General features: G+C 39.7%; 1 non-coding gene across 1 annotated transcript; it reads left to right on the forward strand.

The window, feature by feature from the left end:
* The first annotated feature begins 5910 nt into the window (after window positions 1–5910).
* trnai-uau (transfer RNA isoleucine (anticodon UAU)) lies at window positions 5911–6004 on the forward strand. The gene is made up of 2 exons: window positions 5911–5948; window positions 5969–6004. It is a non-coding gene; the product is annotated as a tRNA-Ile (tRNA).
* Window positions 6005–25936: the final 19932 nt, after the last annotated feature.

A 25936-nucleotide genomic window follows, 5' to 3' on the forward strand; every position in this document is an offset into this window, starting at 1 on the left:
GGGTTGGAATATTAATCATAGGAATAATATATGTCATTTTTGTATGCTTAAGGTGCAGGCGTCATAGACAACAGTATGCATATCACAAGCTCGAGTCTCAAAAACAAGAGCATGAGCATCAGCGTACTTTTGCTGAAATCTTGACCCGACGACCCCGGCAAGAAATCACTAACTGTTAAGGGAGGCCTAAGATAGACATAAGGAAAAGATAGAGGGGTGAAGGATACTGACCTCAAAAACCAAAATGGCTACCCAAAACACAAACAGATAAGGTATAAAGCCTGGAACAGTCAGAGACACAGGTCACAGCAGAAAAACAACTGAGGCAAGCATATTGGAATAATGGCAACTTGGAACAGTTCCTATGAAACCATGAGCCTAATCGGGAATGTATCAGGGGAAGGAAATCTGGGAGTGCGGGATAACGGTGAAGCAATACCGTTAGCTCTATCCATGGTGAGTTCCCTCCTCCGAGCTCTTGATTTGAATCTTGGTAACATAGTAACAGTAATTAAACTCATTAGGAGTAAGAATTGTTAATTGAATTCTAAAATCAAAATATGGTTTTATTTGGAATGCGGATTTCGGGACAAGATTTCAGACAAAGATAACAAATGAAATTTGAATGCTGAATATGAGATTTGATTTTTTGTCAATAACAGGCACCTTATGAATACAAATATGGAATTACAAATTTACTAAGTGGCTAGTATTAATACAACATGCATTGGCTATGGGATATCTAAATTCTAAAAAAATTTTAATAGGCAGGTATTAAGAAATAATATAAATGCTATACCTGATCATGCTTGTGTTCGATGGGTCACAAATAATAACAGTCCTCAGTTGTATGTCCATGGAAATGCAAATACTTGTGAATCCAAAATGTAGGGGCAGGAGCCCAAAGAATGATTTATATATCTTGTGTACTTAAAAATCAAAATTGACACCTGAGGCCTAGGGCCTCCAAACAAAGAAGGGGATTCACAGGAATCCGCACACTGAAGTTACAAATTCAAAAATGAACTCCAAAGAGAGATGTCCCGTGTAAGAATAGTTGCATGGCCTCCTGCACCAAACCAGCAAACCGTATACATAAATCTACGCATCCAACAGAGATGTAACTTGATCCGTTGGACGTTTAAGATTGATTGGGGAAAATCCTGCTGGTTAATAAATAACCATTCTCACAAGGAAAAGAGAAATCTTGTAGTGTATATCCATAAAAAAAAGTAATAATAATAATAAACCCCTAAATTATTCACCGGGCCTAATCGAAACCGTGTAAATATATAAAAGAATTAAGTTCCTAGGGAATATAGATAATCAAAAGCGCATGGAAAAACTTATATATTCTAGTAGAGGTAGGATGGAAAAATAATATAAAATAAAGAAAAATTGTATTTGATCTCTTACAGAATAAAACCGGGAAATGGATTGTGGAAAAAGAACAAGTGGAAGCCAGTGAATCACAATTCCCAGTGACAGCCCTAAAAGAGGGGTTCGCAAATGAAACAGATACACCCAGAAATCCCATAGAATTAGGAGGGTATCGTAATCATATAGTGAATACTTTGTTTGCTTTTGGAGATAAGAAAAGGTTATTTAACACCTGCAACCTCAAATACCCCCCACTAGATTCCTGTCTGAACTGTGAGAAAACCGTGAGGTTTAGGAGGGGGGCCAGGGGCCTATACGGTAGTCTCTGCACCCCATGCTTTATCTTGAACAAGAATGAATGCATCAATATTATCAACCTAGTAAAAATATATTTCCGTATATCTACGAAGACCTTGAAGGGAAACAACAAACTAAATATATAATCAAGAGAAAAAAAGTACCCTCTCGACAGCTGTAAAAACACTCGAACGGGGAGAACTATGTGGGGAAGGGGTTTGTATTATCTGTATATTATTTTATTTTTAAAGACAGTTTGGGGTATACCCCTGAAGGAGAGGTACCGAACAAGGACAGGAGGTGATGTGTACAGAAAGGCTTTCCTGGAACAACAAGCCTTCCTCGATGGAAGGAACAGTTTCCAGATTACACGCTGTATCCCTGAACCTGAAGGAGGAAAGATCCCAAGGAGTCGGTGCATCATCTGCTTTGAGGATGTGAGAGACATTGCCCATTTCACGCTGCGAGGAGGCATGCGGGGATGCCTGGAATGCGTCTGCTTCAACCTGAAGACAACGCTCAGGAATGGACAGGACTTCGGATATGAAGCCACTATTGAGGAGTGGCTGTATGACTTTGTGGACATGGGGGTGTTAGGAGAAAAAACTAGAGTACCTGGACAAATATTGTGCGATTTTATGTTGCCTACGAGAAAAAGAGTGTCGATAATTAAAACAAAAGGGGGACCCATGTTAGATATTGTTACACAAAGAATGACAGATGGGAGCCCAGTTAGTACTTGGTACTCCCTACTGTTTGATACCTGGATATTAAAGTTATGTGAGTTAATTGAGAGGCACTTACGGGCTAAGATTGGCTTAGTGCGAGGGGTTGAAGGGGGTGTCGAGGACCCGGCCCTAGGCCCCCCTGATGAGAGATTGACGGGGGATGGGTTAGAAAGGAATGCATTGTTAACCCCTCGCACACGCAATCGAGGTGGTAGTAAGAACGCCCGTAAGAAGAAAAATATGTGGTTCAGAGAATGAGCAGCCATGCTTGTCAGTAGAGGAGTCTGAAGTCGGGGGACTTAGATTTAGGGTTTTAAGGAGCAAGGTTAAAGTTCTGACTGAGAATACCCCAACCCTACAGGGGAGGGGCACAATGCCTGGCTAAAGAAAAACAAAAATAAGGAAAACGGAAGGGATGTCAATACCGAAAGAAAATTAATGATTAATGGCGGATGATTTACACTCAGCTATTGGCTGGATGTCCTTTGTAGATCCCTTAAGGCGCCACAAAAAGGGGCACCTAAAGAGGGTGTTGGGATGGTGGCAGGCTTTAACGTCTGGCTTACATGAAATCAAAGTTTGGAGGAAGTCAAGGAGAGATTATGAAACTGACACAGACACCAGTGATGAATAGGTTCATTAAAAACAACATAAGGGCTAGTGTTTTTCCACTCATATATTAAGATGGGGGAAATTCCCAAACCAGAGGGGCCCATGAAATAAAATATTGGGGACAGTTCTTTGGAGGTATGAGAAAATGACAATTGGAAAAACAGAAATAATTAATATGGTCATTGAAAAACAAGTTATATAAAAGATAAATGTCTTCCCGCTTGACATAATGGGGACACTTTTGTATACAAAAAAGATATATAAGGGATAAGTTTTTAGACCTTAGAGCAGGATCCCAGAATTTGGCTTCAGAAGATATCTACGAGCTGTTGAAGAGAGAGCAACGCAAGACAGTCAAGCTGGAGTGGCGCGCTCCCTCTGCGCGCCACTCCAGGATATGGATATGGAGAGAGGAGTGACGTACGCGGTACGGACTCAGGTGAAGAAAGATCCACGCAGAACAATTATAACCAAGCTGGAGTGGTAATTATAATCTATATTACTTGTAGAAGTAGGAAAAGTAACATATTATAAGTTTACTTTTATATATCTTTTATTTCTTATTAGGATACTATATAAAGTAGAAAAATGTAGAGAAATTATCATATTTAGATAAATATAATATTATAGGAATAGTTTCTTTTTAAACGTCAAGAAGGGGGAGCTATAGGATAAGGCTAAGGCCAAAGAGGATGGATATAGGAAGGGTGTACCTTGATTTTTAAACATCGTGGTGGAAAGGTAATTTAGAAAGAGCTAAGAGGGGTATATGTAACTTGCATGTGATTAGCAAACTGCAAAAGATGATATGTACACTGTAATCTGTACAACTCTATTCTTTTGATTGATTATAATAAAATATATCTTACTATAATCATATGTGACAAAGAGTCTTTAGAGTAAATACATTGAATACAGGACATCGATTACCAGATTTGCATCACACCCTTCACTTCGAGACTGGGCTGGAAGTTCAGTAGAACTTACCAGGGCTCCAGGACGTTCGGAGTACTTGATTTCGTCCCCGAGACACCTCATGGTGAGGTACTGCTCGTGGGAACGTGAGGTCTGAGCTCGGCAAGGGGTCCGTGGCTCACGACATAACCTTTTCCAGACTGATAGATCTCAATTACTTTCTTTCTCATTTGTTCCTGAATTTCTTTAGATCTCGGCATGATGTCTAGCTTTTGAGGATCATTTGGTCTACTTCACTTTGTCAGGCAGGTCCTATTTAAGTGATTTCTTGATTGAGAACAGGTGTGGCAGTAATCAGGCCTGGGTGTGGCTAGAGAAATTGAACTCAGGTTTGCTAAACCACAGTGAAGTTATGTTTTAACAGGGGGGGCAATCACTTTTTCACACAGGGCCATGTAGGTTTGGATTTTTTTTCTCCCTTAATAATAAAAACCTTCATTTAAAAACTGCATTTTGTGTTTACTTGTGTTGTCTTTGACTAATATTTAAATTTGTTTGATGATCTGAAACATTTAAGTGTGACAAACATGCAAAAAAATAAGAAATCAGGAAGGGGGCAAACACTTTTTCACACCACTGTATATATGTTTACTTTTTTTTGTGTGTGTTAGTATAAAAGAACACATTTGAGATTTCCAAATATTCATTTTCCAAACGATTTAATTTTACAGAGACATGTGTGTATTTAACTTTAAAAAGTAGCATATTACTATAAGCAATTGACAACTTTTTACATAAAAACCTGATCAAGGCTGTCTGAGGAGCCAACCAAAGCCTGCAGAAGAACTGTGGACTGAGTTCTCCAACATGCTTGGAACAACCTCCCTGCTGATTGTCTTATAGAACTGCAGTTTTAACGCCGCAGGGTGGTAACAAAAAATATTGATTTGATTCAGTATTTTCAATATTCTTCCAAATTACTAAACTATTTGAGTGGTTTTTCATTTTTGGCTTTATTGTTGGTGTAGGCCAACAAAAAAACAGAGTTCGATTATCATTATTTTTCATCCATCTTGAAAAAAAATATTTTTTTGAGGGAAGCGGGAGGAGCGGGATTTTATATATCGCTCCACCATGTTTACATGATCTTGTCCAGGACTGCCCATTCTGTTCCCGTAGATCTATTGTCCTGTAGGTTTTCATTTAAACCTTAATTTGGCACACGTGATTCTACCAATTAGCAGCTCTGAGGTGTACTTTGGAATAGGATGGAAAACCAGTATAGTAGATCTACAGGAACAGCTCTGTGCAGTGCAGTTTTGCAAATCTAATCCACAGTGCCGTCCTGCAAGTCTTGTCGACGGCGCCGAATCAGTCCGATAGTGACTCCTGGTGGGGATCTTTGAAACATCTTTGGTATGTTTTAGTTATAGTCAGTTTTACACTTCTTTGTTATGTTTCGCAACGTCAGTGTGAGCGAGTTTCATCACTATGCACGCCTCCTGTGCCTCTGCGACATGAACAGGGAAAATGTGGCGGAGGCAATAATGTTGCACGCTAAACCCTCCGAACAACACTGTAATGCTGACTCGAGATTATTATCTGACATAATGTTGCAAAACATAATCTAGGTTTTTATAGCGCTGACAAGACTCAATAGACTAACCAATGTAGCCTTTTGGGAGGTGGTGACACGGCGCATCATGTGGACTAGTTTTGAAGCGTGGAACTTTTGTAATGAACGGTCTAGCAAGTATGACGACACACAGTCGAAACATGTATTTTGCTTGTTTGTTTCTATACAGTAGCCTGCAAAGTAGTGTGCACAGTCCTTTATTCTAGCGAACGGTGGCTGGCTGTCAAATGTGCAATGCGATATTTCTAAACAGTTCGGTGCAAAAAAAGACGTAGTAAAAAGTGGCTTAATGACCTTATCCCGTGTCGTCTATAACCGGTGTTGCGAGGCTGGGAGCTCGAAGCTCCAGTGGCGCAATCGGTTAGCGCGCGGTACTTATACAGCAGTACAAAGCAGAGCAATGCCGAGGTTGTGAGTTCGAGCCTCACCTGGAGCACAGTATTTTTAATGACGTGTAAAGAGCAAGGTGTCTGCACTGTGGGACATGTTCTGTGGGACACAATGAAATGCGTTACAGAACGAAATGTCCTACTGTATAGGCTCGGGAAGTAAGCACCAAATGGGATAAGTGTCCCATGAAGTAGATTACGTGTCTTTGCGTAAGGTAACCGATAAAACGACACAATTAAACTAATGATCATACATATAAAAACAACAATCAAGAGTACGAATTCATAATATCAAAATACAGGATAAATTACAGTTTACATAAAATAAGTTGCGGATATTAGGCTACTCAGCAGGTGGTGCTGTGCATTCGGAGGAGCATGTGCAACACTAGACGCATCTTGAAGTCCACTCTTTTTACTGCTCCGTTATTGTTCAATTGTTAAAATAGATGCAATACAAGGAACTCCCCACTTGGTGCCAGTATTATCTACATTTTCACTGCTAGTTCAGACTCCATTGGGCCTGTAATTCTATAGTAATGGAGGATTGGAAGCAAGTGGACTATTGCCTTGATTTACCTTTGCTAATGTTACATTTGTCCAGGAAGAGCTCAGGCCTTGCACATTTCCAGAATGGTTCAACACCATTTGTCTGCCAAGTCACTGAAACATAATATAAGTCAAAATAGGCCACATTCACATTTGTATGTGCATATGTGGTTGGTTGTATACTGAAGTATTTTCACTATGTGGCTACAAGACAACTCTATTCCTAAACCACACGTGGGAGCAACAAAAAAAACATTGTAGGAGCATACAATTACTACCCTGAAACCAGTCATACCCAGGGGGAGGTTGTAATAAGTTGAATAATGAAACCTAAGGGTCTCTGATGATTGTAATGATTAATGATTAATAAACTATGATTGTTGTTAGCTATATATAGATTGTGAAATCCCTCACCCAATGTTGAATTCATTTGGTGTTGCTGAGAAATCCATCTACTCTGCTGTCTTTATCGCTGTGCTAGGCACAGCAGAATGTGGCATGCTCTTCAAACTATTGGAACTGAGGCACAAGTGCACCCTACCCAGCACAGTGTTGTCGTGCGTGGGTCTGGCTCACCTGTTTTCAGCTGGCTTCACCTTCCACTCAAAAATAGGTCGCTTGATGCCAATAATGTGAAAGATGTTTAACCGACCAAGTCTGGGTGCGGCCTGAAATCTTGGCTTGCCTGGGCCGTATTTTTGGCTTTGGGCTCTTTCCCGTACAAAATACAAAATAAGGCAATTGTGAAAACCACCAGCTCAGCAGTAATCAACAGTGATTAAGACCGATTAAGGTCCTCTCTGACATGAGTTGAGATAAATTATAATTATGGCCACCTACAAGCTGTTTGTCTTTTTTGCCCTAGCAGAAAGGGCAATTCCACAATTAAATGAGAGCTTCAATGGCCTGGCACAGTTCCACTGTCTTGCAGTTGCCTTTGCAGGAATCCACGGTTAGTCCCTATTGCGCTGTTCCCCGCTGTTGAAATCCTTGAGAGGAGCTTGCTCAGTTGAACAAGAGTTCAGATGCACTGGGATGCCACAGCAAGTCATAAACTGTTGGAAAGAGCCTGCAGATCAAGGTTAATTGCTGGCAGTTAACCCTATATTGCTATGTCATTTCCTTGTTGGTTGATGAAAGCGCTTGATTAGAGTAGTGCACTGTTATTGGCTGTTTGATTCCAGCTAGTGAAGTAATGCTGTAAAAATGGTTCCATTTTAGGGCGTAAGTTACGGAATTGTGCTCTTGTGGTTTAGTTTGTCACAAACACATTTTTTAAATGTTGTCTTGCAGGCAACAAAGTATAAGTGTGATCAGGACATAAAAGCAATTTAGCTAGAAGGTTATGGTTTGAGGGGATAGTAAAAAAAATTAAATGTAAAACAATTACACAACCATATTACAAAAAAACATAAATATAAAAAATAACATTTTCATACAAACCATTGCAATAATACTCTCAGCTAGCATTTAAAAAACTATTTCCGTTTATACTATCTGTACAATCTAAGTTTTGATGCCTACCATGCACCATGTTATGGCTCTCATTGCTCAAGAACACACGTACTTCAGCTAATCCAAAATGTATATACACTAACTTTATTAGGAATACCTGTACACCTACTTATTCATGCAATTATCTAAACAGCCAATCGTGTGGGAGCAGTGCAATGCATAAAATCATGCAGACACCGGTCAGGAGTGTCAGTTAATGTTTACATCGAACTTGAATTCCTTGAATATTTAGCCAAATTCATGTGTTATTATTATCACACATATCACCCTACCTGGAATGCGAAATGTCAGTTTGGTTTATATATTTGTTCATACATAAAACCAGAATGACTCTTAATAAGCACGGCAACTACAATTATTTCTGTAGTGCACGTAAACATGCATGGATGAATTTATTCAACCAACTGTTTCCAAATGACATATTTACTGCCAATACATTGTTACAGATTTTACAGTGGCAAATAATTGTTTTTCAATGTGAACACTGAACATTGGAAAATGATAACTCACATATGAAGCGCCATATAGGCTAGGCTATGTTTCACTAATCTACATAAAAGTTTATGAATTAGTGTATGTGAGATGCAACTGACATTAGCCAAGAACATAAACTGTTACATACAAGGTGTTCATATTGGACACATTGGGATTCTGGGATTACAGTAAATAGTTATGTTTGTTTTGATTTTTACTTTGATCTAATTTTGCTGGTTGCATATTAGCCAATTAGTGTCTCGAGGCGAACCACAATGTCAGGTTCACAGGCTACTGTATCCTACTATGCAACTTGTGCTCGAAACTTACAAGCGGTTTTGTAACTTTTTGGCTGACTTGTATGATCTCTAATTGGCTATGAGAATATGTGTGGGCTTGGCAAAAAAGAACGATTACGATAGGGCTATTTCCTCAACGCAGGATATCGACTTTGATGACAGCGAAGCCAAAAAGCTTGTCCCATTTTCCTTCACTCTCCCCCGTTCACTCCTTTGCTCCACTCCTTTACTCCACTCCTTTGCTCCACATTCTTTCACTGGAGTGGAGGAGTGTTAGTGAGGGAGTGGAGTGAAAGATAATGGGATGCAGCCTGAGGCTTGTATCATTTGTAATTAAAGTGAGTGCTACCTTTGTTATTGAAGCCCTGTTTATAAGATGAGACTGACTAGGATCTCTTTTTTCTATATGTGCCATTCAGAAATTGTTAGCAGGGTTGGAGAGATTACTCTTCAAAATGAAGATCGTAGCCATTGGCATATTAACCATAGCTCCATGACTTTAGTAGGAATGTGAGAAAGACAAGTGTAGACCTGTGTAAGACATGCTTTGACTGCACACCTAAGGTGCACCAATGAAGGTTGCTCAAAAGCAAACAAGAGTGCTTACCCTGATCTTTGTTTGTGACCAAGGTACAAAACATCTTAAATCTTTAAAAGTTTCCAGAAGCCTGCACTCTCTCACTATTTTGCACTGAATCATGAATGTTGCTCAAACACAGGGAAGTTAAAATAGGAGAGGAGCCAAAAGAAAATCATTGTTCCAGCTTATATCTCTGTAGCCCTTCGCAGAATGGCACTGACAGCTGATTGCTGAAGAATGTAATGTATGCTTATCTCATATCTTTTCTCACTAATTCACCAGAGCTCCACGTACACCGTAGTTGATTAATACATTCTTTTTGCAGTTTTACATTTGCAGTGGATTCCAATAAAAAGAACAAAAATGGCAATATTACATCTTCTAGTTACTTAGCTAAGATAATGTAACATGTGGTCCAGCTACTAGATTATAGAGTGTTACCAGAGATTTTGTAGCTGGCAGATATGAATATCAGGTTTCACCTCCAGGGGGTGACGATGAGTGCTAACAAGGCCTTAGTAGAATGAATGATGATGAATGGGGGTCAATGGCAGTTTTTAATAAAACCAGCTCTGTAGAAGATGTATTGTGAGTTGGAGAACATTCGCAGACATCAGATAAGATAATATTTTCTGTGCACTTTGATTCATGAAATATTGAATCATGTAGGTAAAAATAGCTTGACAGTAATGCTAGACAGCTAGCTAATGCTGTGCCATACGGGACAGTCACGTTGCGTAGCCTCAATGCTAGTGGTATGTTTTGAAAGTGAGATTGTTGATCACATGTAAGCTTATAATTATGTATTTATTATAAACATTAGGTAATGTTCCAATGAGGGTAGTACTCCATTTGCTCAAAAATATTTGATATAGACCATGATGATCATTTTATGGCATTTAGCTCCATTTACTACCATGTTTTCTACTCTGAGACAAATACCGAATAGAATACATGGCGGTGAATGACCTCTACAGAACCGAGACAAATACAAATTCAAAAGTCCTAGATTGAGGTACAAAATTCAAGGTGATAAAGATAAAGACAGGTGAAAAACAATTGCTAATAGATTAGGGGAATCTCGCAAAGGACTCAATCCACAGTGTGAAGAGATGAGTCCAGACTGCGGTGGAAAATGGGCAGTGAGTGAGCAGTTCTTATGGGGATGGGGAGGTCGTTCCACCACTGAGGAGCTAGGGTGGAGAAGCTCCGCAGTCAGGACAAGCAAGAGCAATTCACGTGGCTGGTGAAAACTGTGACATGTGCAGTCCACCGGAAAAAAACCACAAGTAAATGCACCCATTCAAACAAAATTCACATAGCTTGATTGGTTGTTTTATAAGCCTGGGTCTTTTTCATAATGGAGTGATATACCCTACCAGAAAAAAAAATATTATTTTGCTTGTCTCCATAGAGGAACCCTTTTTAGGATTTTATGAAACTCTCCATCATAGGTGTGAAGTCTGGAAAATCTCAGACAGAATAATTCTGCCTGACACAGACCCTCTTAACTAGATATGGTTCTTCTCTTAGGAATCACAGGGTTCCATTGGGAACCGTTTTTAAATAGAGTGTAGAGTGAGCTAGACTAGGGGTCACAACCTACTGGTGAGCCTTGTGTGCGGTTGCGGTGAGTTGCAAGATGAGAAAGCATCTCATCCCCCTTCCACAGGTAATTGCACTGACTAAGCTAAAAGCACTGGTTTGTGTGCAGTATTTTGGCCATATGCTGAAATATATTCAGCAATATTTTAATGAGTAATTGGTCATAGAAAATGTATACAATAATTCATGGGGGGATTAGGCTGAACCCATAATGTAGCCCTTCATCTTAAAAATGACTCAGTAATTGCTCCCAGTCTACTGTACATCTATGGTGAAAATTTCAGCTGGCTTCAAGCTTGGTCCCGCTGCTTTGAAGCTGGGTTGGAGATGGTCAAGCTAGCAACAAGATGATTGAGATACCGGCCATGCTGGCAAGACCATGTCCATATTGGTACATACAACACACAGTCACCAAAATCCTGTTGGTTGCAGCTAGATTCCATCTGAACTATAACTTAGGTTAAATAAGTAAGGTTTTCTCTAAAATTATCAAATGGACAGAAAGTCCCTCCATGTATCCTGTGGCCCAGAACTATAATTATCACCTTGACAAGCAACCTGTGAAACCTGTATGAACTTTTACCACAGATTATTGCCCCCGGGGTTCTCTGCTCCCTCTGCAAAGTATCTCCTCTCTGCATCTCCCTTTACTTTGCTCTTTGCCTCTGGACGAATATCTCAGCATGAATGGCTCACCTCATGTCTCAATGCTACAATATTAATCTAAAGTATGAGTTGGAGTTGACCATGTTGTGTGAGCATTGGAAAGCAGAAACAGTATCACAGTGGTTAGCCAAAAATTGGAAAAGTGATGATACATCTTGATCCGATCTGGCTTCACATTAATCCATGAGAAGTATGTTATGTTGGGATTAGGCAAACCAGGCTGCAGGAGAGCCTCCTCATGATTAATGTGTGGTGCACTATCCAGGGTGCAGTTAAAATCTCCAACCACCGGCTAAATTTTTCTCCCCCCAGAACATTCCTGGAAAGTCTGGGTAAATGTTCTCAAAAGTTTCCTGGATGTGCTTTGAACATTATTTTTCAATCTCAAGGAACAGTCTTAGAATATTATAGTCATGTAAACATGTCTTAAGATTTCAACAAATGCAGCCATGTGTTCCCCTTGCCCCAAGATCCCAAAATTATAGCCTCAAAAGTATAAAGAAGTTTTATTTTACAAAGCCAAACAGGGAGAGTGGCCTTGCTGTGCATTTTTAAAATGTGTTTTTCTAACTTTCAATAAAATTAATTTATGAAAATTGAAAATTAAATCTATGGGTACTTTCTGATTTTTAGAGTGGCAGTGTATTCAGTAACACCAAGACAGTTAACACTTGGTCTTTTCCTTAATTTGTAAAGGTTAGAGAACACATTTGTAGGGATTTTTGACCATTCCTCCATGCAGAACTTCTCAGAATCATCGATATCCTTGGGGTACCCTTCAGTACCCCTCTCTTCAGCACAGACCACATGGTTTTCATGGTGCTTCAGTCTGGAGACTGAGATTTCCATTGCATAACATGGTTGTTCTTTTTACTTAACCATTTCTGTATGGATTTTGATGTATGTTTTGAGTCATTGTCCTGTTGGACAATTTACCTATGACCAAGTCTTGGCTTCTTAACAGAGGCAACCAGATTTTCTGCCAAGATTTCCTGTTACTTTGTTGAATTGTGCCATTGATATTAAATATTGCCCCTGGGCCCAGTATTGAAAAACCTGAATCAGAATTATCTGGATTTTGAAGTCCATTTTTTTGCTATCCCAGATCAAAATGATCTTGTAGGTTTTGTCAGATTTTTTTTGTTTTCAGATAGGATCATTCCAGAAACCACAAATTCAGGATTACAGAATCTAGATTTGCAGTCTTTCTCTGTCACAACAATCCAACATTTCATTAAGACAAAGATTTTTCCAAACATGTTGGAAAATGGGTAATTCAGTTTGCCTATTAGTCAAACTGAATCTGCTTTAGTACACAATACATGGGTTAAAAAGTCTAATTCCAAAATTCAATGACTACTTTAATTTTTAAAAACGAATAATAAATAACTTTTGAAAGCCTATTTTTACTGATCAATTGACTCAATGATAGTTAAGTACAGTCTCTTTGACAGTCCAACTGGTCCATCTGGATTCTGTCATAGTTTTCTATGAGAATCTTGTTTTTGCACCTACTCACTAGGCAATTATTTTAGAATAGATAACAGAATATATTTTCAAATAACATCCCAAAGCATTTACAATGTTCAAGGCTTTCTTTAGACTACTTTTTGTCATCATCTGTATTTTCTGTATCTGTTCTTCTGTCTAAATCCCAAGCATTTCGCCTTGCTTTTCCCTCTGTGCTTTCCGTATTGTTTTCTGTTCATTCATTTTCATTCATTTGTTTCACCTGTTGTAACCAGATGATCCACATTATCGTGCACTCTGGATTCTCATTTCCCCCTGTTATCTGTTCTATTTCAACCTGTCTGTTCTGTCTACTCGTTGTCAGATTGTAATGTGCTCCTGCCATTCCCTCCTGTGTTTTCTCTGTCTGATTTACCCGTGTTCTGACCTGTTCCATTTTGGATTTGGATATTGTTTTAGAATGGTTTGTGTTAATTAATGTGCAATCACTGGATACAATGATTTATTAAAGATGTGCCATGTGTCCCTACATCAACCTTGAATCCATCCTGAATCTACCATTTTAGTGGATCAAGATTATCCTGATTTTCAGTGTCAAAACTATTCTAATCTCCACCTTAGAATTTTGAAATATCCAAAACCAACAATTGATCTAGAGTCTAGATAAGATTGGATTACCAAATACTTATCCCAATTTCAGGATCAAATATAATCAGGATCAAAGCTTCCAGTTTTAAAATAACCAATTTTGAGATTGAATCCTATCTGATTACTGAAATCCTATCCAAAAATGTTTCAAAATACTGGGCCCTGGACTACTGGCAGCAAACCATCTCCAAAATATCAATGACCCACCGCCATATTTGGCAGTAGGTGCTTCTCCTTGTATGAATTTCATTATGCCTCCAAGCGAAGGTGACCAGGGGGCCCCCCTTCTTCTTGCAGTCTTTTGGTTAGGGATAGTAGCGTAGTGGTTAAGGTAAATGACTGGGACATGCAAGGTCAGTGGTTCTAATCCTGGTGTAGCCACAATAAGATCTGCACAGCCGTTGGGCCCTTGAGCAAGGCCCTTAACCCTGCATTGCTCCAGGGGAGGATTGTCTCCTGCTTAGTCTAATCAACTGTACGTCACTCTGGATAAGAGCGTCTGCCAAATGCCAATAATGTAATGTAATGGATAGTTACTCCACTCTATGATAATTTTAGAGTTTTTCTTTTACATTTAACTTCATTTGGTTTTCATTTGGCAAAGATCACATCTTTCATACTATATTCATTGATTACAACAGACTACAGTGAGAGGACAAGTTAAGAACTGAAAATTGAAAGTGCTAAATTGTGACTTGGATTCAATGTTTGATCTGTCATGTAAGACGAAACATCATCACACAGATTAATTCTGATACTCAGTTTGCCTCATCCTTTAATGTGAGGGTAATAAATGGCTACTCTACTTAGCAATCATAATGGCCTTTGACATTTCAGATATTCTCCTCACTGAAAGCCATGGCACGCATCACCTTTGTAAAACCATGTACCTACTGACCTCATGCATTTTATTTCTGTTTGTTTGAAAGATATCAGCTGCGCAATGGAAAAAGAGTGAGTAGGGAGAGGGAGAGAACAATGTAGAAAGAGAACCTATAATTCATTCTCCTGCAGAATGTTGTTTTTAGCTCTTTGAAATGTGTTGTTAGTTTCTTGACAACCACAATTTTCTTGCATCGGCCAAAAAGCCTTTGTGATAATGGGCTGAAAATTAATATAATAAAATCTATTCTTATTACAAGAATCATCATTATCAGTAGCAGAAGACTAGTACCTAAAAGTACCTAAATTAACAAGGTGTTTTCACTTCACTTTTTCACTGTAATAGAGACTGTAGTCATTAACTATCCCATGGCAGTTGATGGCTCTCTAATATGCCCAGGTCAAACTCTCAGTGTGGCTAAATAATCATTCCCAAGTTTAATCGTCATTATAATCTGCAGTTACAGTTAATAATGCTCTTGACTTATTAAAGTGAATTCCATCATAATTGTATTATAATCAGTATTATTCATATAATATTTATGAAAATGTGTACAAAAATTAGGACTCAACTCAGAAAAAGTGACGTGTGTGTATAAGTGTGCTTGTGTAGGGGGTGACTGATTGGGTGATGAAGTGGTGCTCCAGACCACTCAATTTACTGGCCCTTGTATCCCTGGGCAACAGTCAGAAACATGAGTTATGTCTGTCCCTGAGCTGTTTAAACCCTTAACCCAGCCACTCACCCATACTGAGAAAGGACACGCCGTTCACTCGGAAACCACATTTCATTAAAGCTGTCAGGTTAACAGGGCTCCCTTTACACTGGCCATTAGAGGTTAGCTTGCAGCAACCCTGAAGGTGTATAAATAGTATGTCCACACACACATGCGCACCTGACCACAGGCCTCATAATTAATCCCAGTGGAGTTGCTCTGTAGGAAAGACCATTGAAAACTTGAATTTTAGACAGGAGAGGTACACCAGCAAACCAACCGCTAGAAGCACACACACGGTGGAATGCAGACAAGAGCAGAGTCTTTGGGCATACAAATAGCTGTGCCTTAACCATCACAGGTCCTGACCCACCAGACAGGGGGAAAAAGACTTCAAAAAGAGGAAAATACATTAGTGTACTGCTGTCCAGATTCTGGCTGTCCCAAAAGAGGGAAAGGCAGGAAAGGAGAGGTTGAGGTGAAGGGGGTTAGTGCTAGTCTCCACATGGGTGCCATTTGTCAGTGCACTCATCTACAAGCCACTCCTCCTCCCCTAGCCTAGCCAGGTGTGCCACCCAAACTCAACTCAAAGCACAAATACACACATACACACACAACTACCCCATTTGTGAATGCATGTCTCTCTGCCTTTGTCCAAGTGCATGTGCGTGCATGTGTGTGTGCGTGTTCATGCATTTGTGTATGTGTGTGTAGGGGAGAGAGAGAGAGACAGAGAGAGAGAGAGAGAAAGAGAGAGAAGAGGTCAGGAGTGTGTATATGTTTGGATAGGTCAGGAGTATGTGTATTGCTGTATGGAAAGCTTGTGTGTGTGTGTTTGGGGGGTAGGGGGGAGGTTAAGATGACCTGTTTCCTGATTTATGGGAGAACACTAAGATCTGGTTATTTATATTAAGGCCTGTGTTATGTTATTATGTCTCTTTCTGTGGATGCAGCAAATTAGATTGGTGTTGAATCTCACAGAGGCATCTGGAACACATTTATGTAATGGCTAACAGATTAAGCGGATGACAAACGGACTGGAATGCGTGATTAAAACTTTGGCAGCCCTCTTAATTCAGTTAAGCCCACGACTCGGAGAAAGAGCTCTGATGGGATGAGAGGTCTCCCTGGGATATTCGGCTCACTCAGGCTCTTCTAGACATTTCCACAAGCACACAGCTCATTTCTCTTGACTGTGTACGAATGTGTGGAACATTCTCACCATATATCACTTTTCATATCTTTAATTTATTACACTATACAAATGGTATATTTGAAATGCATTTGGGTTGTTAAACTCAAAATGCATCCCTTAGTGGTTGCCCTAGAGGCAAAATTCAACAACCTACATTTATTTTTATTTTTATTGCACTGCGTGTGATAATTCGTAGGTTCTGTGGTGCATTATGCTTTGTGTTTTTGATAGTACCGTTAGCATTTTTCTCATGAATGTAAACATGTTTTTAATGGAAGTCAGCGGGAAATAACGCTGCAGGGGTCAGTCACATGACAGTGAGAGATGCATTCAGTCAGAGTACATTCAGCCTTCCCTTTTCTTTGCTAGTCTTTATCTTTTTCCTCCTGTTCTTCCCCCTTGATTACTCTACGTCGTCATTCTTCGTCTCATTAGCTCTTACTCATTCTCTCTGTCCATTGTGCTACATCTTCTACCTATTCCCTGTTCTTTATTTTTGCTTTGTCATCCGTTTTTTATTAAACCTCTAGCATGCATGTCTCTCTTGGGTGTGTTTGGGGGGGGGGGGGGGTTCTTGGGCGGGGTAGTGGGGGCAGTTCTGGAATCTTGACAAACTGAAATAGAAACATGTGTGACCTAAACTCAAAGCAGTACATTTTCCAGGAACTGCCGAATAACTGATTTATGTCTGAGATCAGGTGCATTGCAAATTCAGACCCAACTTGACTCCCAGGTGTGTGTCAGTTTGTGTGTATTCTCCACTCTGCATTCTTTTTACTTTTGGATTTATTTGTGTGTGTGTGTGTGTGTGTTGTGTAGTAATGTTCAGCAAAGAGAGTGAGAGAGACAGTGTGGTGCCATGTGTCCGCAATGTGTTGTGTGTGTTTTTCGTGGCTCATTCACATAATTAGCTATTGCTGGAGTGGTATTTTGGAGTGGTTTCAAGGAGGCAGTCAGTGAGACTGAACACGGCCCTAGGAGCTGAGCTGCATGTTAGCCTGTAGGCCAGGCTGGACCTTGGCCAGGAGACTATAACCGGCTTCAACCTGTACTACAGTGAAAAGCAGCCATATTGCTCCTACCGTCCAGTTACTGCCCAAACTGCACTGATGCTATGGCTCTGCCAGAGCATACTCTGCTGGCGTGAGTGTGGTACATGCATCCCCCTCCTGCATTTTGTGAAATCTATGACTTCATTTTGGAATATGTCTGTTTGTTGGTGTATTGAACCTCTGCCTGGACACTTACTTATGAACTGCCTATCCCCTGCTGATTCCGTTTACTGGCTACCGACCTCCGCCTGTTTTACCTGCCAAACTTATAATAAAGACTCTGAACTGAAAGCTACTCCTTGGTCTTGCTACCGGGTCTGTGGTTTTGCATTCCTGACAGAAATCTATTTTTTCCCAAAAAAAGACTGTGCTCTATGATAGAGACTTGATTTATATTGTTGGGAGTTGGAGCCTGAGTTTGTGGTCTTTTTAGATGGGGCCTCTTCTCCTGCTTCATGCTTTGGGAATTTTCATTGACATTAGAGCTTGCATTCTACATACTCTGGATACAAAATAAAAATGATATCAACCTAATTCTAACTGGCCAGCCTTAGATTCCGTAGTGCTCATTTAAATGCTCAATTGTTCCATTGATTGCTATATAGTATCAACCAAATTTGAAAATATCACGAAACACAGCAACTGGACCTCCATACCCACCATTCTCCATTGTAAATCAGGCATTACTTTGCATCTCTGAACACACAACACATCATAACTCTAAGTGGATAGGCTACTGCAGTAGAAGTCTTAAAAATATGTCTAATAAATTCTTCTTAATTTTCCACATGAGAAGGGTTTCTCAGATGATTTGGAATCTACTCTGTAATGAATGACTCAGGACCTGTGATGCACTGAACACTCCCAGAACAAGTCACTACAGAGTTTCTCATGAGATGTGCAGAACAGCCACATAGAATAACAGAATATCATTGTATAATTGGACAGAGCTTGGCAGAGAACACATGTTCTTGTGCTGAAAGTTTATGGTGGTGGGCGGCTATTCTTTGCTGTACATTAGCATTTCTAGTGGTAACATCTCACAATAAGTTTGCATGACCTAATGAGGAATGCTTTAGTTAACATGAGTAAATATGAAATGGATTCATGTTAAGTCTGATTAGCATTAGAGCTATGTAATCCAAAAAATATATGTAGGATGTTTGTTATTGTCAGTAATGTGGTTCAATGAGCTAACAAGAACTAATCACTAAGTTAGCATGAACAAATATTACTTTGGTAACTAATGTTTTAACAAAGTCAGTCATTAATAATGGCCTGCTAAAGTTATGTTCAATGGAGAGGCACTGCTCATGGCGTTGGTGCCTCCAACAAATTAATTGTTAATTAAAAAAATTAATCACTGGATTGTGACACATTTTCTAGATTTCGCAACCTTTTTAGGTGCAGTTCAACTTGATACGATGCACCTCTATTTTTCGGGTAATCAATGTGCCAAAACTGTACATAAAAAAATAATAAATCAATGGCAACGCCTCTTTCCGAACATAATGCCAGTTACTTGTGAACATCAGAGCTAAATAAAAAATCTGTTTTGTGTCAGGCAGCGGGACTGAGGGACAGAGGAACCTTACCAGGGATAAGGTAAATACGGCAGGCTTTATTATGAAGGGCAGACGAAGCAGCCGAAGGTCGTAATCCAGGCAGACAGGTAATCAGAAGCATAATACGTAAAACATAGTTTTACCTATTAAACAGGCAGTCCAAGCAAGTGAAAGTATAAACATGAGATCCAAAAACACAGGGAGTCCAAAGCCAAGCAGAGATCAATAACCAGAGAATTCAAAAACCAATGAACAGAAAAACAAGAGGGGAAACCGGGTCGGAGAACAATGGCTGGAATACGGGTAGGTAACAGGTAAGACAAACTAGCAATGAGAACAGAAAAAGACTCAACAAATACTCAACAAATGATGAAGCGATAAACAGGTGTGCAAACAGATAATTCAGGAAACAGGACTAAGGTGAAACGAATAACTAGATAACAGAACTACGGAAAGCAACAGGGGACCAAAAATGTTAGACACTATGGAAATTGACCAATACTGAAACTGGAAAAATACAAAGCATAACAGAACAGACTACAGAAGTGGGACACAAGTCACGAACACCGGACAAGAAACAGAAAATGCCAAACCTGAGAGAATACACTGAGAAAAGCACGGGCACACAGACAAAAGGGAAAAAACTATGGGCAAAGGGCACAGACACAATGAAATTGAGCAACTTCAGCACATTGCTAGGATATAATGTAAGTAATATAAGTAAGTAAAAATATGATGATAAAATTAGTATGTGAAGTTTTGTGATGGTGCTGACCAGTTGAATGTCAGCATTGTGTACTTCCTGCCCCAAAACTCTCTCAGTTCAGAGTTCTAGGCCTCATTAGATTAGAATTTTGTATGTGGCCATACTATACACGGTACTTGATGTGTGTCTTGTGCATGCATACAGTAAGCATGCATGTGAACATTCTATGTTCCACTCAATGAGCACATCAAGAAACAACCGGAAAAGAGAAGGGGAGAGAGATGAGCAGTACTGTCAGATATGCTGAGCTGTGGAGCCGTTTATACGTGCTCTGTTTTTTCTGGTCTGGGGATAAGAGTGAAAACAGACGTGCCTTTTCTCCCTATGGCAGGTTATGCCCTGGGATTACATGGGAATGCTAACACAGTCCAGCTGCTCCTCCTATCCTGCAATCCTGCTGTTCCCACCAGCTCCAGGGCCATGATCCCCTTCCCAGTGTCGCTGAGTGCTTTTTAAAATAACTTCTTAAATAAATAAGCTTCAAACCGACACTTTTAAATATAATTAAAATTCTAATTACAGTGGCTTGCTATGTTTCCAAATAGGAAGTACTTAGAAAACCAACTCTTGTGAATGAATATGCTGGAAAAAAAGACCTAATGCAACAATGTTTTGCTTGTATAATGCCTATGTGTACACACAATTCTGTCATGAATTTAGCAGATGTGTACATGCAGGGGAAATGACTAATGTGCAAATGAATCATTTCACTTAGGTAGATATATACAGTGCGGTATGTCACTTTAAGCATTTGTTAAAAAGAGTTATTTTGTAACTTTGTCTAAGACCTGTTAGAGAGGCCCAATTTCTTCCTTCTGCAAAAACAAACAAGCAAAAATAAAATAACCAACAACATAGAAACAGAGAGGGGTGGAACAACCCTCTGAAGGAAAGCATTGTGGATTTGCAACACAGTGTGACCTGCGACCCCACGAACCGCAGAAATCTGGACCAGTTTTCAAACAGCACAGCAAGCAGAGGTCCTTCAACCTCCTCAGGACACAGGAGGTCATGCGAGTCCAGGGCTTGTTTGTTTTCCTTTTCCGATGTCCCAACATCACTCTGACTCCTCTATTCTCAGTAGAGCTTTCCCGCAAAGCAGGATACGCTGTTCCCCCATAATTAAGGTATGAAATCAGCGCAAGTTAAGTCGGTGCTGAACGCAGCAACAGTAACAGCAAGCAACAGCGTTCACAGGGAGTAATGGATTTGTGGCCTTATTGAGGTATTTTAGCTGTTAGTCAGAGGGTTGGTTGCCAGTAATGTAGGAACATATCAGAAAGAGAGAAGAGGAAGAACAAGGCAATCATCTTTTTCTGTGTGCACAAGCTACCTCACCCGTCCAGTGAAACCAACTTGTAATGAAGTATTTGCTTGAGAGGTGATTACTACTTTACCTGGTCCTGGTTTGTGGGAGGAGGTGGTGACTGCTCCTTACTCTATACCAACGGAGTCTTGGTATTTTTATGTATTTTTATGCTCTGTGGTCGTGGCCTGTTTAAGAGGAGGTGGGTTTGGATCGGGCTCCATTGCTGGATCTCCAACAGTGTACCCATCCAGCCAAAACTTTCACTACCGATCAAAATGCAATTTCTGCTCCTTTAATTTTATTTGATCATTTTGAAAATCTAGGTTTGTTTTGAACATCACACAGAAAACCATGGAAACACCCTTGTAATAAATTTCATATACCCACGGCAAACTCATGTGACCATCTGTGGTGTTTTAATGTGAAATAGTGGAGAATTTATTATTCTCTCTCCTTTAATTGCATCAATTGACATTTGCTATTTGCTCAGCAGATCTCGTGTTTAGTTTTTGTTGCTTAGCAATTTCACCGTCCTTCCCGCCTGGTGAACAAAATGAAGGTTTTATCTTGCTGAAGTTTTTCACAGTGACTTTTATTGTGATTGGCTCGTGGTTTTACAGTGATTGGTGGTTAGTTTTACAGACTGGATCTTAACTGTTTTACAGTGACTGTCTGGCAGATGTACACCCGCAGGTGGTTAATATGCCAGACTTATAAACTTGATGTATATTGCAGTTTTTCAGGAAAAAAATGTTTTACAAATAAACTAAATATAGTTAGTTTTACTAGCACTATTTACTACTACTAGTAGTGGTACGACTATACAGATACTTCTACTACTACTACTACTAATAATAATAATAATTATAATTATAATAATAATGATAATAAAAATAATGATAATAATAATTAAGCACCTTTATTTATGCTGCATTTTTCACACAGGGTCTATAAAGTAATATAGATTTTTTTTTTTAAAGATTAAAAACTTATATTGACTTCTTTTTTATTTTACCATGTTGGTGTACAGAAGGAAGAAAATCACAGCTAAAAACTCTGACACCATGGTGTGAGCCCAGACTTAGTCCCAAAGTAATGACAATGTTTTGGAAAACCATGCTCACACTCATGTTTACAGGCAGCTACAGGACAACGATGCATAAGCATGCTCCCAAGGTTGGGATGGAATGGGGCTTCCTGACCAGGTAAACAGGAGTATAGGCAGTGCTGCACATCATAGGCATCATCAGTTTGTTTTGTAGTTTCTTATGGAAACCAAAGGGGTTTCTATCCATTTGGTCATTCTCGTGTGACCTAAATTAGAGGAAAAATGTTTTTCTGGTATCACAGTACAAATCACTCCAGGTTGATCACTGTATGCTCGCGGTTAGTGAGGGGCTCAAGCAGCTAGATATCTGATCCTGCCAGAGACAGATATGAAACTGTGCCAAAAATACAGTGAAGACTCATATAACATACTTACCTCATAACTGACATTTTTGGAGAGGTCAGGCGAGGGGATTTGGGAGAGAAATGGGGGAAACCACTTGAGGAAAGAGAGAGAGGGGTGATGAGGGGGATAACTGAGGGCTCATTACAATCGCTTATTTTATTTGTCCTTGTCTCCTCGGTCCTCCCTTGACCCGGAAATCAATCAAGGTCTGCCATCTTTAAGGACATTACAATCTGTTAAACTTGTAGGAGAGAGCTAGGAGGCTACTGGAGGATGTTTCAGCAAGGATACATGAGTGTGTCCTTTGTGGAATGCGTGACATACGTATAAATGATCACCCGTCGCTGCTCGTCTCCACATCTGGATTTGAAATGGCTTCAAACTGATACTGGGCTGCGCCATTAGCCTAATACATGTTGTCTCAATTCCTTCATCTTGTCCTGTCATCCATAGAGGAGGCATAGAAGATCCATAGATCCATAGAAGAGATGTAAAGAGTGAAAATAAGCAATTGGAATAAGTCCATAGTCTCTTGACCAGTTACGAGGACTGCACTCTTTAACTTCCTCTTCCTGCTCTTGTTATCATAGTAATAGGCCTATCATTTTCCCGACTACAGTTGAAATTGTACTTACCTCTTTCAGCGAACTTATCCCTGGTTATGGGTATGCACTTTGTTGTACGTCGCTCTGGATAAGAGTGTCTGCCAAATGCCAATAATGTAATGTAATGTAATGTAATGTAATGTAATGTACACTGATTGATGGATGCAAAACAAAACATATTAAATTGCTTCACTTTAGAGCAGGGGTTTTCATCTGTTTCTGATCCAGGGAGCCCCTCTCAGGCTCAAAGGAATCTGTGGACCCCCCTCATGAGTTAAAAAGCGATGTGTGTTGTACATGAAATGCACAGAGAAGTTGGGTCAGGAAACTCTTGCTGCAGCAGCCCATTGGCCTCACACACCATGTTCTCATACTCAACCAATCACATACAATACACACCACTGTATGTTCTCTACTTAACCAATCACATACAATACACACCACTGTATGTTCTCTACTTAACCAATCACATACAATACACACCACTGTATGTTCTCTACTTAACCAATCACATATAATACACACCACTGCATGTTCTCATATGCAACCAATCACATACAATACACACCACTGGATGTTCTCATACTCAACCAATCACATACAATACACACCACTGTATGTTCTCTACTTAACCAATCACATACAATACACACCACTGGATGTTCTCATATGCAACCAATCACATACAATACACACCACTGGATGTTCTCATACTCAACCAAATGTATGCACACATCAGACCTCTCCAGTGCTGCTCATTGCCTGGGCTACCCTTTGCTTGCTTCTTGCATAATTGTCCTCCACAAACCCAGCTTCCACCTATTTGAATCTGCTTCTAGGTACGGTGGGAGATTTTATATTTTTCCTGATCTATTCAGTGCCAAACCAAAATAATTGCATTGCATATTCATTCATATATTTCATCTAAATACTTGAGTTGTTCTGACTGAATTAAATTTAAAATTTAGATTAGGTTGGGTTGGTTAGAGTGTGATAACAGATCCCCAATGGGAGAAGTATCCATAAATAAGTTATCACTATGTTGCAAAATAAATAAAAAATTTTGTAACTTCTTGCAAGAAGTTATACTTACCTTAAACAATACCTTTGTTAGGGGGCCATACTACCAGAAAGATATTAAGGCTGTGAAAAAGGTTCAAGGAAGGGCAACCAAACTGGTTCCTTTGATTAAACATAAAGGTTATAAGGAAAACATTCTGATGCTTAATCTCTTCAAGTTTAGGAAAAGCAGACTCAGGATTTGTGTCAGGCTTTTAAATTAACTAAAGGATGCTGAGTTATTTTAGTAGAACAAGGGGGCAAAATGGAAATTAGCAAAAGATTCCACACATTAGGAAGTATGTTTTCACACAGAGAGAGGTCACTGTGTGGAATAGCTTGCCAAGTCATGTAGTGGAGGCAGCAACTCTGGGGGTTTTGAAGAACTGGCTTGATATAGTGTTGGATACTAACTAGCTTACAGGTAAACTAAGCACTATGTACACTTTAGTTGTAGGAAAATGGTGAGAATTGTTGGGCTGAATAGCCTGTTCTCATTTTAATGTTATGTTATGCTTGTGCATACTTAACACAAACCCAGTTAATTGCCAGTTCTATGAACTTAAAGTGGATCATAAACATCAGGATTTTCAAGTATTTAATGCAAGAGTGAATCAATTTCAATAAAAACAGTTGTAACTAACATCTTGTAAATACTAATACTGATAACAGTTCATATTATTTCGGGATGTGTAGTGCCTCTCAGTAGAATCTTCCCACTGTCCGGCAACCTCCAGTGTACTTGGATACCTGATTAAGACTGACAGTTTAGTGTTTTGGGGGGGTGCTGTTATTATTAGGGTTCTTATTATTATCAAATGTGTCTCTCTGTTTAGATTCATCTTTAAAGCGTAGGAGAATGTGTATCTTACATTCTCTCTCTGTACTTGCAACATTCCTGCAGGTCCTGAGGAACCCCCCCCCCATCTTTTCTCCACAGTCTGCTTCTTAAGACCTCTCTGGATTTATGTTGATTCTCCTCATGTTCCAACAAGATGGATACCTTTCAGAAAGCTTCCCTGACTGTTGAGTCCAGAGGCAAGCCTGTGGGCGCTTGGATGATTGCATGGTTTGGGCAATCGCTGACTTCTGAAACAAATACAGACTTGGTTTTCCTTCCAAACCCCCCAGTACCCACCCCCACCACAGCCACCGATCCCTGTGATTACATGGCTGTGCTATGATTGGTCTTAGTTAGGCTAAGGCAAAGTCACAGCAATAGCTTTGAAAGAGATTAATAGGATGTTAAAGAAGAGGCAGAGGAAAGATCAGCAGAGAAGAAATGTGTAATGCAGTGTCTGCATTCCTTGTATACATCTTTTGGAGAGGTTCATGGACACTGGGTGGTTTCCTTCCATGGGAGCGCTTCTCCTCTCCTCTCCTCTCCTCTCCTCTCTGCTCACCACACTCTGCAATCAAACAACTTCGTTGGTGCCTTGCATGGCAGCCAATCGGCATTGGTATATGATTGTGTGTATGAATGGATGAATGAGAAGCATCAATTGTATAGCACTTTGGATAAAGGCACTATATAAATGGCAGTCATTTACCATTTAGAAGATTTAAAAGGG

Source organism: Conger conger, chromosome 2 (genome assembly GCF_963514075.1).
Source record: "Conger conger chromosome 2, fConCon1.1, whole genome shotgun sequence".
NCBI classification, from domain to species: Eukaryota; Metazoa; Chordata; class Actinopteri; order Anguilliformes; family Congridae; genus Conger; species Conger conger.